The sequence below is a fragment of the Gavialis gangeticus genome, unplaced genomic scaffold (assembly GCF_001723915.1).
Source record: "Gavialis gangeticus isolate Ggan-Ray unplaced genomic scaffold, GavGan_comp1, whole genome shotgun sequence".
Taxonomy (NCBI): Eukaryota; Metazoa; Chordata; order Crocodylia; family Gavialidae; genus Gavialis; species Gavialis gangeticus.
Genome location: NW_017729025.1, coordinates 85,505,615 through 85,506,286, shown reverse-complemented (window position 1 = coordinate 85,506,286; position 672 = coordinate 85,505,615). Strand labels below are relative to the sequence as shown.

General features: G+C 33.6%; 1 protein-coding gene across 1 annotated transcript in view; it reads left to right on the top strand.

The window, feature by feature from the left end:
* The window catches only part of TMEM87A (transmembrane protein 87A), a 52,662-nt gene that overhangs the window by 45,929 nt on the left and 6,061 nt on the right, over positions 1-672 (top strand). The gene's annotated exons all lie outside the window — the stretch shown is intronic.

The following is a 672-nucleotide window of genomic DNA, read 5'->3' as shown; positions in this document are numbered from 1 at the left end:
TCACAGGACACCATGATGATTGACTTCCATCAGTTACTATCCTCTGGGTCAGTAATATGTGGTATTAATTAAAATGTCATGTGTTTATAAAACATGAGAATTAATAATCCTACCAATACCATAAACATTTTAATATGTCTACAAAAATTAACAAGATTACATTTAATATGGGGTATATACATCATGTCATATTTATTTGTTGACATTTTTGTATTATGTAAATTTATTGAAGGAACTTGAGAGTAGGTTTGACTGATTAGACATTGATTTAAAACGGTTCCAAATTACCAGGTTTAGAAATCGTCTTTGAACTTAATGGTGATAATTAGTTTTGGATCTGGATTCCTTAATCCAGAATTATTAATTGGAGTTTTTGTGTGATAATCCACTATAGTTCTATTGTGTTTTAAGTAGCTTGGAACAAAAAGGCTGTGCGTTTCCAAATAGCTTTAGAGAACTCTTTGGATTTCTTTTTCTTTCTTTCTTTCCTTCTTTCTTTCTTTCTGTATATATGTAAATACTTCTTTTTGTTCTTTGTGTTTTTTTTGAGTTTTTTTGTCTAAAGTGTGCGGGCAGGCCTTGCAGGCCACGAGCCCAGGCCTTGTCCTCACGGCCCAGATCCTCGGACCAAACTGTACATAATTTCTACTGCCCACCATTTGTCACCCTTCC